Raw genomic sequence first — 16,072 nt, forward strand, 5'->3', positions numbered from 1 at the left:
TCTTGTGATCGTTTTGACACCATGGAGTGAGATCTTGTGTGGAGCCCCCCTATTTATGTTCTGATCAGACATTTTGATCGCTTTTTATTAATTCTTTTATGGTATAAAAAGTGACAAAAATACGCTATTTTGGACTTTTTGATATATTTTTATAGTTCGGACATTTCTGTATGAGAAAAGGGGGTTATTTGAAGTTTTATTTGGGAAGGGGTTAAATGATCTTTATTAACTTTTTTCCCCACTTTTTATGCAGTGTTATAGCCCCCTCTAGGGATTCTAGCATGCATTACACTGATCTTTTACACTGATCATTGCTACCCCATAGGATAACATTGATCAGTGATTCTGCTGTTTGACTGCTCCTGCCTGGATCTCGGGCACGGAGCAGTCATTTGGTGATCTGACATGCAGGAGGCAGGTAAGCGATCCTTCTGATGCATCCTAGCTGATCGGGACATTGCAGTTTCACCGCGATGGTCCCGATCAGCCTGACTGAGCTGCCGGGATTGCTTTTTAACAACTTTAGAGGCGGCGATCAACTTTGATCGCCACGTCTAAAGGGTTAATAGTGTGCGGTTAATTAGCCACGGGTCCCAGCCATTGTTAGAGGCCAGGCCTGACCCGCTATGACGCGGGGTCACAGCGTGAACCCACATTATAAAAAGGGAGCGTACTCAGGGCATACAGGTACACCCTTTGTCCTTAAGGGGTTAATACAGGTAACGAGTGGAGGACAGAGGAGACTCTTAAAGAAGAAGTTACAGCTCTGTGAGAGTCAAATACTTATTTTACCGAGGAATTTCCCAATTATTTCATTAGAAATCCCACAATGTGATTTCCTGCATTCTTTTTCACCAATCTGTCTCTCATAGTTGAAGTATTCCTATGATGAAAATTACAGGCCTCTCTCATCTTTTTAAGTGGGAGAACTCGCACAATTGGTTGGTGACTAAAAACTTTTTTCCCCACTGTACAGATACATATATATATGTATATATACACACACACAAACACATATATATATATATATATATAGATATACGTACATGCATATACATACATATGCATATATATATATATATATATATATATTTACACATATATATATACATATACATATATACATATATATGTATAGAGAGAGAGATTTTACTCTGGGATCAGCTCTAGGGATCACCCTTGACACAGCCGCAGGACAAGTTTTCACTTCATTAAGCAAGTCCACACCACTTCTTCATGCCATCTGACCATCGGTCAAGTTTATTGGGAAAGGATGCAGGACAAAATTAAACACAATTCATACTGGAATAAACAAAATCCTAGGCCGTCAATCACCAGCCCAGAAGCTAGACTGAGCTCGTCTTACCTAGACACACCCCAAGAGCTATTGGATAAAAAGCCAAAGGCTTTAACTATTCCCTGACCAAGGAACATAAAACGGATGACCAATAGCAGCTCCAGGGGAGGTGAGGGGATCGCCACCTCCCCCTAGCTACAGGAGGTGATTGGCAGTGTATAGTACACCGCCGATCACCTTCTAATTCCCAGTCATTGAGTCACACGTGATCGCCGACATGGGGGGGGGGGGGGGGGTTAGCACCCCCCAGGCATTGTCACGGGATGCCCGCTGAATGATTTCCGGACCGGAATTCCCACAGGTGTACAGGTACGCCCTGGGTCCTTAAGAACCAGGGAGTCAGGGCGTACCCGTATGCCCTGGGTCCTTAAGGGGTTAATGTAACCAGTCATTTGATTGAAGAGGGCCTGGAGTAAGTTGTCAAACCACGAACATAGCCGCTCATTGAGCGATGAAATACCGGCTACAATAGGCCTCATAGGGGACGGGAACTGATTCTTGTGGACCTTGGGGAGGGAATGGAAAATGGCCACCACCAGACACTGTATCATAATATACTCAGCTTGTTTTACGCTGATGTGTCCGTCCTCCACCCCAAGGTCCACAAGATTTTGTAGTAACAATATGAAGTGTGCGGTGGGATCTGTATGTGTTAGTATCGGCTGACATGGCTGTATTAAGCGCACAATACAGGCCCTTGTCAAGGATGACCACCGCTCACCCTTTGTCCGCTTGTCGGACGATAATGTTGTCTGACTCGCCAAGATCCTTTAAGGCTCTTCTCTCATCAGAGGAAAGGTTACGGCGATGGACAATATATTGTTGGAATAATTCTACCAGCTTGCATTCAACAGCTTCCTGGAAGCATTCAAGTATGGGGTTCTAGGCATAATAGGGTAGAAAGTGGGGTTAGATATTGTGAAATCCAGTTTATCATCTCATGTTTCAATATTATGCAATTGTTGTAACTCGGACAGTGTCTTGAGGTCTCCAAATGAGAACCCGAGTGCACCCCGAGTATCAACAACCGCATATTGGTCCCAATAAATGTCAGAGTTAGAAGCACTGTTGTCATGCAAATCATTGATAGAAGAATCAACATTTCTCACATCATTGTCATTTTCAACATAACTAGGGCCTTCTACTAGGGTCTACCGATATGAGCATAATATGCTTTATAGACATGGTACCAGTTTTTAACATTTGTATTTGTTTTATTGTTCGGGCCATATTTAGTATATATTTTTTTTTCACTACTAACATATGGTTTGGATACTGAATGTTAGAAAATGTCTTCACAGTTATTTATCTTATTTTTTCCCTTTTGAGTACATAACAGTTAGCAATGAATATGTAGTGGCTATATAAATTGCCATGTACCCTGACACTGACACTGTTATGTTTCATTTGCTTTGTAACACATCTGCGGTGAAGATCACATGTCTGTGTGGAGGGAGTGTTTCACCCTAATCTGTCCAGGTGTTTCACCTGGCAGTGAGTGGAGCCCTCCCCCTATATAGAGGGGATGGATTCTTGGGTATGTGTAATACGACTAAGGCGGCTACGCCTGCCGAAACGTGGCACTCCTTGGTTCGTGCATGCTGTGTTCCTGTCAATGAAATAATAAAGCAGCGTTCTTATTCTGTGATCGTGGTGCTGGAATTTCCTCTTGTTTCTGGTTATATATGTGTGTGTGTGTGTGTGTATTATTGTTTGGATAGCATAGACATTCGGTTGTGTTTTTGAAAGAAGAGAAAGTTTTACCTTATTTGTTTGTTGATCATTAGTTGTTTTTGTTTTTTGGTGATCCCTCTTTATTATAAGGCACAGCCCCATCCATTTTGTTGCGACTATGGTTGGTACTACACATAGCTAAGACAATTTAGTAGAATGCTTGAATGGGACTGAGCACGGTAAGCTGCAGTACCAGTTAAACCCACGAAAAGGCACAATGAAGAATAATGAGGTCAAATCATTCACCACCAGTCCCTTCAATCAGCTGATTTCTGAGGGTGCCAGGACTCAAACCCCCACTATCTAGAATTGCTGGACCATTCTAAACCTAGGATATCAATATTGCAGTACTAAAAACTACTTAAATTATTAATTGTTGTATAATAATAAATAAAATGCTTGCCTTGATTTTCTTCTGAGCCTTAAAAAAAGTTATATTTATTATTACAATCTTATATGTAAATCTTATATGGTTTCTTTATAATAGCAGTGTTTTATTTTTTCATGTCATAACATAATATAACAGCCCTCATTTACTATTGGAGTTCTATATAAATTGTGGTCAAAACTATGTTCATTTCTTGACAAGCCAATTAATTTGTTGCTTTTTCTGCTCTGTTTTTGGCATCTTTTTTCATTTCATAATTTTTTCGCTGTGGTCTTTCACTTTTAAGATAGAGGTCAAATAAATAAAAATATCCTTGTTTGGTCATTTGGGTAGACTTTAACCAAAGTTTTCCCAAATGACCAAACAAGGATATTTTTATTTATTTGACCTCTATCTTAAAAGTGAAAGACCACAGCGAAAAAATTATGAAATGAAAAAAGATGCCAAAAACAGAGCAGAAAAAGCAACAAATTAATTGGCTTGTGATGAAATGATCAATGTGTCAGTAGTTCTTAACATCCCAAAATCCCATTGACGAATATGAGGGAAAACTCAATAGAAATGTTATATGGAAATGAAGAAAATCAATTAGTAATAAATGAAGGTCAATATATGTATGAATATGAGGAAGAAAATGGTTAACAATCTACAATTCTATAGACATATTTAAAGGGGTACTCCGTTGCTAGACATCTTATCCCCTATTCAAAAGATAGGGGATAAGATGTCTGAAAGCAGAGGTCTGGTTGCATGACGTCCCCCTCCCATAGACATGAATTCAGGGGGTGTGGCGTGACATCAAGATGGGACGCGGCATGACGTCACGACCATGGTCACCCAAACCCAGCATTCTAAACAAGCCGAATGTCTGCATGGAGATTGTGGGGGGTCCCAGCATCTGGACCTCCGTGATTAGACATCTTATCCCTTATCCTTTGGATAGGCGATAAGATGGCTAGTAAATGAGTAACCCTTTAAAGGTTCTGCCTCAGTAACTTATTCTGCCCAACATGTTTTGTCTCCACAAATGTTCACTGAAAATGTACCTTCCCACGAAGCATTTAACTTGTCCTAAGGGATCCCCTAGCTGTTATTCTACTACAATTTCCATCTAACAAGAGGTTAGCTATTAAAAAAAAATCCCTTTTTATCACCATGCAACCATCTAGATGCAATGGTTTGTATTGGCATCTAGGCATATATATGACCTACATTAGATATTATACTGATGATACTCATTGATGGCAAGTGGTTTCTGCTGATAGCCAGTGGCACTCACTATGTATAAAGCAGGTTCAGCTCCTGAGCCCACATCATACTTCCCCGGGTCACATCCGCTGCATATGTATGGGGGATTTCACCGAGGGGTTAATATACAGTATCTTGTAACTATTTGTGTACCACACATCTTTTGCAATTGGTACAATCACATACCCTTATATAATGCTGTATAAAGAGTTGCAGAAGCTTATAGTATAGTGATATCAATAAGTAAAAATAATAACAACAATTATAATAAATTAAAGAAATTACCTGAATCATGTTTGCCTGGAAAACATAACAAGTAAAAAGGTTTTTGTAAAAAGCTTTTTAATACTCATCTTGATTATGCACATTGAAATTACAATATGGTTTCTGCAAACATGGATATATATATATATATATAATTGTAAGCACTGCGGAATCTGTAGGCGCTAAATCAATAAAATTATTATTATTATTATATATATATATATTTATTTTTTTTTTTTTTTAAGAAAAAAGATTTTTATATACTCTATAAAGCTGGTGTTACACAGGAATGGGTTTGGAAGACTGTAACTGAAGTCTGGATCCAGCAAAAATGAAAAAGTTTGGGTACATTTTTAGATCTTTACTTTATTACTGAATGTGTATTTGGATTTTTATTCCTATGTATATTGTACGGTATTTATTTATGCATTGATAGATGGATAAACAGAAACGTGGTTTATATTAGATAGAATATAATTATATTTTAAATTGATCAATGCAATATAAAATTCAGACACTATCAAATTTAGTGACTTAGATTTTTATAGGATTTTTTGGTGATTTGAAATCCATGTGCAGCTGGAGTCCTTTGTACATTTAGACAGTTAGTGTAAACCAATTTTTGCTATGCTTGTCTTGCTCTTATAATGCTGAAATGGTCAATTTTTACTGAAGAATCTTTATAAATCTATTCCACAATGCCACAGTGGGGTTTTAGTGGCCAGGCATAGGTTTCCTTTACTGTAGTCTACAAACACATACTGTATGTTTATATCCCAACAGTATACCGGGGTGTTTCTACTTGCATCTTCACAATGTAACCTACCAATAATTTAAAGTTCATAATCTAGAGATTATTTAATCTCTTATCTAAGAATATGAATTGCGCACATGTTTTCCTATCACAAGGTAAAAAAAAGTTAAGCTTGTACAGTCTATAGCCTCTAGATCCCTAATGACATCTCTGTTATTATTGCTAAGAAGACTATCTTTACCCACTGTAAGCATTATAACTTTCATATCTTAGAGGTTATGTATTGCAATGGTTAATTTTGCCCGCTCCTCTCTTTTAAATGGACAAATGAGGCAAGTGGAAGCCCTTATAGGTTTGATAAATCGTGTTGGTGATGGGTGACTAACCCTCACATGGCTCTTTAATTCCATAAAGTACCTCCAGCAAAATAAGGTCCTACTTTATTCAAATGTTTTATTCCTCGGTAAAAGGGACATCACTACACATTCTACTTCTGTTATGTACTGAAAAACTGTATAAAATGTTTTCCTATGTTACGCTGTTTTATTTTATGTTCTTTGAAATGGGTGTTTTACACCATGTTGTCTTAATAAAAATTCTTATTTATTATGAAAAGGTTTTCTGTCTCATAACTCGAGGACATACTTCCTATGTTAGTCAATTGTGTTCCATATCTCTTCTTCCTCTTGTATGCAGCATACAGGCCAACTTCAGATGTTATTGTTACATTGTCGCAGATTATTCATAAAAAGCATGGTCCTTTCCCTCTCAACTGAGCCCCTGCTTTTGGATTTTAATGTAAGCACTTACACTGAATTCACTGCAGTGAGAGGGAAAAACTAGATTTGGTACTGGGACAGGCAATACTGAGATACTATTAAAATACAATATCTCAGTATGTCCTGTTTCCACAAGTTGTCTTATGGGAATATTTAACCTCTTAAGGATGTAGGGCGTACCTGTACGCCCTATGCCCGCTCCTTAAAACCCTGTGACCCCGCATCACACCGGGTCAGGCTAACAGTGTGCGGCATCGATCATTGTGCCACGTGTTGTTAACCCTTCAGACGCGGCAATCAAAGTTGACCGCCGCATCTGAAAGTGAAAGTAAACGCTTCCCGGCAGCTCAGTCGGGCTGATCGGGACATCGCGATAAAATCGCGATGTCCCGATCAGCTAGGACGCAAGCGGAGGTCCCCTTACCTGTCTCTGCCGTGTCCGATCAGGGTTTGATTGCTCCAAGCCTGAGCTACAGGCTTGAGCAATCGAGCCCCTATCTCACTGATCCGTGCAAAGCTATGGCTTTGCAGGGATCAGCATAAGAGATCAGTGTGTGCAGTGCGATAGGTCCCTATGGGAGCTATAGCACTGCAAAAAAAAGTTAACAAAGGTCATTTAACCCCTTCCCTAATAAAAGTTTGAATCACCCCCATTTTACCATAAAAAAAAACTGTGTAAATAAAAATAAACATATGGGGTATCGCCGCTTGCGGAAATGTCCGAACTATAAAAATATATAATTAATTAAATCGCACGTTCAATGGCGTATGCGCAAAAAAATTCCTAAATCCAAAATAGCTTATTTTTGGTCCCTTTTTATATCATGAAAAAATTAATAAAAAGCGATCAAAAAGTCCGATCAATACAAAAATGGTACCGATAAAAACTTCAGAACACAGAGCAAAAAATTAGTCTTCATACCGGCCCGTACGCGGAAAAATAAAAAAGTTATAGGGGTTAGAAGATGAGAATTTTTTAAATATACATTTTCCTGCATGTAGTTATGATTTTTTTTTCCGACAAAATCCAACCTATATAAGTAGGGTATAATTTTAACCGTATGGACCTACAGAATAAAGATAAGGTGTTATTTTTACCGAAAAATGCACTGCGTAGAGACGGAAGCCCCCAAAAGTTACAAAATGACATTTTTCTTAAATTTTGTGGCACAATGAATTTTTTTCCGTTGGTGGCGCAAAAAAATAAGCCATCATATGGAATTTTATGTGCAAAATTGAAAGCGTTATGATTTTTAGAAGGTGATGAGGAAAAAATGAAAATGCAAAAATTAAAAAACCCTGCATCCTTAAGGGGTTAAATATTCACTTTATTTTAACAGTAAACTATAAAGCCTCAAAGTATGGAGACTTCTTATAATGCATTGTTAACACATGGAAATTAAACTAAGAATCTCCACTTCATATACAGTAGTAAAAAAACAGGAAACAGCTTCTCTTAGGGGTACTCTGGTAGAAAAAAAAATTTTAATCAATTTGGGCCAGAAAGTTATACAGATTTGTAAATTACTTGTATTTACAATTTTAAAGGAGTATTCCACTGGAAAAAAAATCAAATCAACTTCCCATACTTATCAGCTGCTGTATGATCCACGTGAAGTTCTTTTCTTTTTGAATTTCCTTTCTGCCTGACCACAATGCTCTCTGCTGACACCTCTGTCCATTTTGGGAACTGTCCAGAGTAGAAGCAAATCCCCATAGAAAACCTCTCCTGCTCTGGACAGTTCCTGACATGGACTGAGGTGTCAGCAGAGAGCACTGTGGTCAGACAGAAAGGAAGGATTAAGATTTTTTTATAGTAAAAAGTATTTACAAATCTATTTAACTTTCTGGCGCCAGTTCATTAAAAAAACATGTTTTCCAGTGAAGTACCCCTTTAATCCTTCCAGTACTTATTAGCTGCTGTATACTACAGAGGAAATTATTTCCTTTTCAATGTCTTTTCAGTCTGATCACAGTGCTCGCTGCTGAAAGCCCTGTCCATGTCAGGGACTGTCCAGAGCAGGAACAAATCCCCACAGCAAACCTTTCCTGCTCCTGACATGGACAGAGGAGTCAGCAGAGAGCACTGAGATTAGACAGGAAAGAACTATACCACTTCCTCTGGAGCATTCAGCAGCTGATAAGTACTGGAATGATTAAGATTTTTAAACAGAAGTAATTTACAAATCTGCTTAACTTTTCTTTAAGCATCATTGCATAGTCTTGAAAACATTTATAAGCTGTAGATGTATGTGAAAGGGGTTTTAGGGCCTTGACATTTAGTAGTCATTGCACTGTACACTAAATGCCAAATTCTAAACTATATTAAGTTTAATACTTTAGCTCCTTGACATATTTTTTAGGGTTAGGCTCTGTTTAAGAATAATGTATTTTTTAATACATGCTAAACCCATACACATGATTCTATTTACTACATATGTACTTATTTTTCCACATACATTGCTCATCGTACAATTCCGGTGTCCCTTCACTGGCTTCATAACACAATACAGCCCCTGTACATTTTGTCTCTCTCCACCCTCACCATACAGAACAAATGAACATACAGCAACTTGTCAATTTCAATATAAAAAATTGTAAGGTTCAAATATTTACATGAGCATGGCCACTTGTGGGCATTAGCAAAAACATATTGGGGGACATTTATCACGGTATTTTGAGCCTTTTTTTTTTTTTTTTGCTTACTGCAGGCGCACAAAGTCACACATGTGCCTAAGCACTTTTTTGCGTGACTTTTTTGGGGTAAGCACAGCGTAGTAAACAGCCTTACATAAGCAATTTTCAGTTTTCATTTTGCAGTGGTCAGGAATTTATGATGTGCAAATGTCGCCCGTAGGAGTACCTGCAGTACAAAACTGCCTGTGAAAAGCACTTTTAAATAGTCGCAAAAAAGTCTTAACTGGGATATTGGCATGGGAAAGTTTATTTTATACACCCTAACACAGTTCTTTTTATGGATGAATTAAATGGAAAAAATTACATTACTGGTACACATTTCACTGTATTGAATTAGCAAATACTACAAAGCCCTATTACTATCTTCTAAGGGTTTGTTACTATTAATTACAGTACTTCCAATAACACCTGAGATATCCTTTATATACCTTTCTTCAAAGTAAATTGCAAACAGCTAAAATAATATATAGTGGTTACTTTCAGAATAGGAGAATCTGCTGCAAAATACAGAAAGTTTACACTGATGCTAAACTCACCTGAGCAAGAGCAGAGCTGAAGAAGCAGCACAAGAAGAGCTAGAAATATAAATGTTTTCAAATGCATGTTTAAAGCTGAAAGTCCAACATGAGCATTATGGACTCTTACGAATTTGCTCTGCAAGTAGCTTTTATATAACATGTGTTTTTAGTTTAATTTGCATAAACACATCACTCCTCTATATTAGAACATCTAAGCAAACATTGGCTTCTGCCAGAATTCCACATTAATTTTCAGGCTTCCCCGATATTGTTTGCTGAACTTTCTGCAATGTCAACATAATGCTGATTTTAATTTTGCCTTAATAATCTTAATCTGTACATTCTGAAATTAGGCAGTAGCTCGCATTGTTTAGAAGTAGCTCATATGTCATGTGGGTTATCCACAGGTCGCCCCATGTAATTCAGTGTACAGACACAGTTCAGAACTCTGACCCTGAGTCAGGGTCAGAGTTCCTGCTATCTGTCTATAGGACCAAGAGGGTCCCATAGACTTGCATTATGTGACTTTCTCTTTCACCTGGTTTAGAGCTGGGAGAGAACACACTTAGTGCAGACTTCTCACAGCTCTATCTAGCCAGCAGTCAGGGGCTGAGTGTTCAAAACATAGTGAGGGTGCATTCACACAACGATTGTGCAATATGGCTGCCAGATCCAGCGGGGGAATTTAAAAACCAACCGCTGCCATATCCCCGTCGGACCCATCCTGAACCCCATTTATTTGAATGAGCTGAACTAAGTCAGATAGTGACCCCGGTGGGCACATTTTTAAACTGTATCAGTTTTCTTGCCGGACTGAAAACTGTGGTAGACTAGATCAATTAAATGCAGGGGTACGGCAGGAGGCAGTTTTTAAATTCCCCAGCTGTACTGCACAGTCGTGGTGTGAATGCACCCTTATGCCTCTGCCTCATGCGCTTAAGGGATATGCTTTAAATAAGTAATGTACTCTTTCACATAGTTAATAACTGAAGATTTATTTCTTACCCAGCAACCAGTTAACAATAACAAAAACATTTTTTACTTTGGTATTATGCTTAAATAGTTTATTAAATTATACAATGAACTATTTAACATGTATAAAAATAGCATCAGAATACAAAATGCATATACATAGAATGATTTGGAATGATAAAAAAGCAGCAGTTCCTAGTAAACAACAGCAAAACAAAACAGTTTATATATTGAAGCATCATGCACATGGCTTCACTTCTTCAAAAATGAAAATAAAAAATCATAGCAATAAAACACAATGTGCCCACTGCAATATATATAGCCTAAGACCATGTTCTCAAACAGAAAAAAAAATTGCCAAATTTTTAGCCTATTATGAGAAAAAAAATCTGATTTATTTATTTTGTGCCCATTCTTTTGCATAATTAGCTAAAAAAAAAAAAAGCATAAATAACAGAAAGTCATTTTGTATGATTTGTGAACATGGCCTAAAGCCACTTTCACAAGGTAATATTTTGGAGAGTATTTTGCATTAGTTTGCCAAAACTTGGAGTGGAACCTACACTATGGGAAAGATTTGACCCTTTTTCATATTGTAGACCCACACTTAGCTTTGGATTACAAATTTTGTTACAAAATACTACCAAAATACTAACATGTAAAAGTGGCCCTAGGAAGATAAGTGACACTGTGAGAGTAAGATTCTGCAGGGAATGAGACGGTGTGCTATTCTTTTCATGTAGGACAAAGCTTTCTTCTGTTATCACATGCATACAGCTTGGTTCTGTTATTATGTCTATACCACAAGCTTGGTTCTGTTATTATGTCTATACCATAAGCTTGGTTCTGTTAGCATATCTATTAATTGACCTTGTTTCTGCTACTAAAACTGTATAGTTATACTGGTTCTGGTACTATGTCTGTGGATTACTATTGGTTATGTTACTATATTTCTGTAGTAATTTTGCCTATGTTACTGTTTCTATGCAGTAAGCAAAGTTCTGGCATTGTATGAAAGAAGTTATCTTGGTTTTGTTGCAGTATTTATATAGTATTCATGTCTCTTGTTTAAAAAAAAACTTTAGTGTTGAAGTTATGTAGTATTGTTATTAGGTCTATGCAGTAATCTTGGCTCTGTTGTATTGTAAGTGGCCTTTTTATGCAAGGTAGTAAGTAGTTTTCCATGTTGAATGACATTGATGAGGTTATCTGGACTTTAAAGGGGAATTCCAGGATCTTTTTTAATTTGACTATGCTACAGGGGCTGTAAAGTTAGTGTAGTTCATAATATAGTGTCTGTACCTGTGTGTGACAGTGGTCTCGCAATTCTTCTGTGATTATTGCCCCAATATTAACTTTTAACAGCATACAAAATTACTCATGCCTCAGGATTTCCCAGGTTGCAGTGCGGCCAAGACTTGATATCACTAGTCAGGTGATCAGAGGGAGCCTGTCCTGCTTCAATTTAGCAACAGCTGTAGGCCCCTTGTTCAGCGACATTCACTACCATATACCGTTACTCCGGACACACCCAAACTAATTGTGACTTTTCATTCTGGACATTTCTTGTGGATTTTTCATTGAAATATCCCTATGAATTATATGGACTGAGAACATTTTCTCCTGATACATACAGCAGATATTTAATTAATGAATTTTCTTTGGTGCTACTTACCCATCATATTTATTTCATTTTAATCCTATTATATTCTGTATTTTTTATTATATCTATTTTTTACCCAGTATATGTCATTCGGCTTTAGCAAGGGCCCTGCTAGGCGATTGGTTATATATATCCTTTTTATATAATTAAGACCATTTCTTGGATCCCATCTCCACTAGTCTTTTCCTTCTTCTCTCCCCTGTGCTTTTGAGGACTGGTTCACATAAATATTTTATATTTATAATTTCTACATATTACATTAGGCCTTTTGGGTGAAGGCAACACCTTTAACCTCAAGCACATTATTTATTTTATCCTAAGTGAGCTACACATATTTTACATTTCATATTTGTAAATTACTTCTATTGAAAAATCTTAATCCTTCCTGTACTTATTAGCTGCTGAATACTACAGAGGAAATTCTTTTCTTTTTGGAATGCTCTCTGATGACATCACGAGAACAGTTCTCTCTGCTGACATTATTATAATAATAATAACGCTTTATTTATTATTGTCCTTAGTGGGATTTGAACCCAAGTCACCAGCACTGCAAGGCAGCAGTGCTAACCACTGAGCCACCATGCTGCCCTTAGCATACATCTGCTATGCATGGTTGCTAAAATGGACAGAGATGTCAGCAGAGAACACTGTGGTCGTGATGTCATCAGTGTTCCAAAAAGAAAGGAATTTCCTCTGTAGCATTCAGCAGCTAATAAGTACTGGAAGGATTAAGATTTTGTAATAGAAGTAATTAACAAATATAGTATCGATTGTGTGCAGCTCACAAAAAACAGGGGACGAGGTTAACTGAGATGCTTTTTCACCAAAAAAAGCAAAAATGGTATAAATATAGAAAACAAGAGAGTACTCAGTCCTCAGTCTCCCACCTGTACAAACAGGTATGTGATGGAGAAATGGACAATAATTATAAAATGTATTTATATAAATATAACCAATCCACAAACCGTAGGGCCCTAAGGATGTGTAATGGGATTACAATAAAATATTCAATGATGACTTCTGCCCATGTTCAATCATACAAAGATTCAATTTGAATAATACAAATAATAATCTACTAATGGCAAGAAAAAAAGAATAAAAAAGATAAAAAAGATTTCATCTATAAGAATGTCTTAAAAGAAAAAATATCCTGAAAGAAAAAATATTGGTGGCCGTCCTGTAACAAAAAAGAATGATGTGGCAAATCTCTGGATATCGTATATCAATTTCATAAATAGCTTGTGACAGTTCCGTAGACAATTTATATCCAAGGATAAATTATAACAGTTTTTAATCCTGGAAAGGAAACATATAATATTTCTCCTGTGCGGTAATAGTATTAAACTGTATGTTTTCTGGTACGATCAAGTATATAGTCGTCTCCGCTATTAATCCTGAAAAGGAAATGTTCTCGGCACTATGTGCCACTCAACACCCTTAAAGTTCGGGTCCCAGTATCTAGAAGTTCAGTCCATACGCTGGAGGCTGCAGAGGTACCGTGTCTCGATGCAGCCGCTGCTCACAGCGCGTTCCTCGGTAATCCCCGGTGGCGTGTGATGTCACGGGTCAGCTGATTTCAGTCAGCTGACCTCTAGAGCCGGTGTGAGCCGTATACAGGCAGGTAGATAGAGGCTCCAAGGGTGGTTTCAATGATTATACAAATTAGCGGGGATTCGTACACAGAGTTTAGAAGGTCATGCTGGGACTTATAGTCCGTACCGCTGAGTGGAGATAGATAGTCTCTTATTTCTGTCACAGCTGTAACAATAGATGTTCCATCAAGAGACATCCAGATAATGCCCAAAAAATGTCTAAATAATTAATCCATATAAATCGCAGGTAAAACGCTAAATGTGAATAGAGCAGTAGTCCAAAAAACTTCAGATCTCAAAACAAAAACCAAACGCGTTTCGGGGTGTAAAAAAGAATAAAATTAAGAATATTAAAAGACCCCTTCCTCAGTGGTGTCTAGATCAGTCTGAAGCTCTGGTCTTTATATATATTCCTCATGATTAACACCTGGCATGTCCCTAAATGATCTACAAATACTGGGATGGACTTCATTCACATGGAAACATGGATAGTTTCAGTGGTTGCTAGGAGCAACAGTTCTTATGTTTACTGATAAAATTTACATCAGTATTACCATAAATAGAACGAAAATAGAAAATATATGAAAATAATGATAAAATAAATGAAAAATGAAAAATAAATAATGAAAAATAAATGTAAATAAAAATAAATATAAAAACAAATAAAAATGAATACAATTAATTAAATAATCTTCTATATGGCTTGGATGCTGATCTAGCATGAACTTAGCACAGAATGATTGTCCTGTTTTTTTTCCCCCTCTAGATCAGCATCCAAGCCATATAGAAGATTATTTATTTAATTTTATTTATTTTTATTTGTTTTTATATTTATTTTTATTTACATTTATTTTTCATTATTTATTTTTCATTTATTTTATCATTATTTTCATATATTTTCTATTTTCGTTCTATTTATGGTAATACTGATGTAAATTTTATCAGTAAACATAAGAACTGTTGCTCCTAGCAACCACTGAAACTATCCATGTTTCCATGTGAATGAAGTTCATCCCAGTATTTGTAGATCCTTTAGGGACATGCCAGGTGTTAATCATGAGGAATATATATAAAGACCAGAGCTTCAGACTGATCTAGACACCACTGAGGAAGGGGTATTTTAATATTCTTAATTTAATTCTTTTTGACACCCCGAAACGCGTTTGGTTTTTGTTTTGAGATCTGAAGTTTTTTGGACTACTGCTCTATTCACATTTTGCGTTTTACCTGCGATTTATATGGATTAATTATTTGGAAATGTTTTGGGCATTATCTGGATGTCTCTTGATGGAACATCTATTGTTACAGCTGTGACAGAAATAAGAGACTATCTATCTCCACTCAGCGGCACGGACTATAAGTCCCAGCATGACCTTCTAAACTCTGTGTACGAATCCCCGCTAATTTGTATCATCATTGAAACCACCCTTGGAGCCTCTATCTACCTGCCTGTATACGGCTCACACCGGCTCTAGAGGTCAGCTGACATCACACGCCACCGGGGATTACCGAGGAATGCGCTGTGAGCAGCGGCTGCATCGAGACACGGTACCTCTGCAGCCTCCAGCGTACGGACTGAACTTCTAGATACTGGGACCCCGAACTTTAAGGGTGTTGAGTGGCACATAGTGCCGAGAACGTTTTCCTTTTCAGGATTAATAGCGGAGACGACTATATACTTGATCGTACCTGAAAACATACAGTTTAATACTATTACCGCACAGGAGAAATATTATATGTTTCCTTTCCAGGATTAAAAACTGTTATAATTTACCCTTGGATATAAATTGTCTACGGAACTGTCACAAGCTATTTATGAAATTGATATACGATATCCAGAGATTTGCCACATCATTCTTTTTTGTTACAGGACGGCCACCAATATTTTTTCTTTCAGGATATTTTTTCTTTTAAGACATTCTTATAGATGAAATCTTTTTTATCTTTTTTATTCTTTTTTTCTTGCCATTAGTAGATTATTGTTTATTATTTGTATTATTCAAATTGAATCTTTGTATGATTGAACATGGGCAGAAGTCATCATTGAATATTTTAGTGTAATCCCATTACACATCCGTAGGGCCCTGTGGTTTGTGGATTTGTTAT

Source organism: Hyla sarda, chromosome 4 (genome assembly GCF_029499605.1).
Source record: "Hyla sarda isolate aHylSar1 chromosome 4, aHylSar1.hap1, whole genome shotgun sequence".
Classification (NCBI taxonomy): Eukaryota; Metazoa; Chordata; class Amphibia; order Anura; family Hylidae; genus Hyla; species Hyla sarda.